This window comes from Tupaia chinensis, unplaced genomic scaffold, assembly GCF_000334495.1.
Source record: "Tupaia chinensis unplaced genomic scaffold, TupChi_1.0 Scaffold000096_1, whole genome shotgun sequence".
In the NCBI taxonomy this organism is placed as follows: domain Eukaryota; kingdom Metazoa; phylum Chordata; class Mammalia; order Scandentia; family Tupaiidae; genus Tupaia; species Tupaia belangeri.
The window spans coordinates 4,673,141-4,673,605 of NW_006159558.1; positions in this window are offsets into that span (position 1 = coordinate 4,673,141).

Here is a 465-nt window from a genome sequence, read left to right on the forward strand (position 1 = left end):
TTCTCCATATGGGATTCTATTTACAATAAAAACCATTGCATTTATTGTTATAATAAGAAAATAGATGAAAAATATGAACACAATTGGCTATTTAAATTACTGCATTTTAGATGTATTTTTCTCACATATTGATTCTAGCTGTCTCTACTGGCTTTTCTTTATGTCTCTGTGCAATTACCTGTGTCTTAATACAAGTCATTGCACTGTTAATGAATTTCAGTATCTCAATATCCTACTGCATACAATTAATGCTTCCCCCGATGCAGGCATTTGTCAAAATTCAGCAAATAAGTACTTAAGATTTATGCATTTTATTGAATATAAGGTTACATAAAAGCATAAAAAAATATTGAAGCCTAGCTAATGGGAAGCATGCAGAAACATCCAGAAAGATGCACGCTGATGCCTGCAGTTTACTCTATTCACTGATTTCAACAAAGTTATGAAGTTCTCTTTTTAACTTGA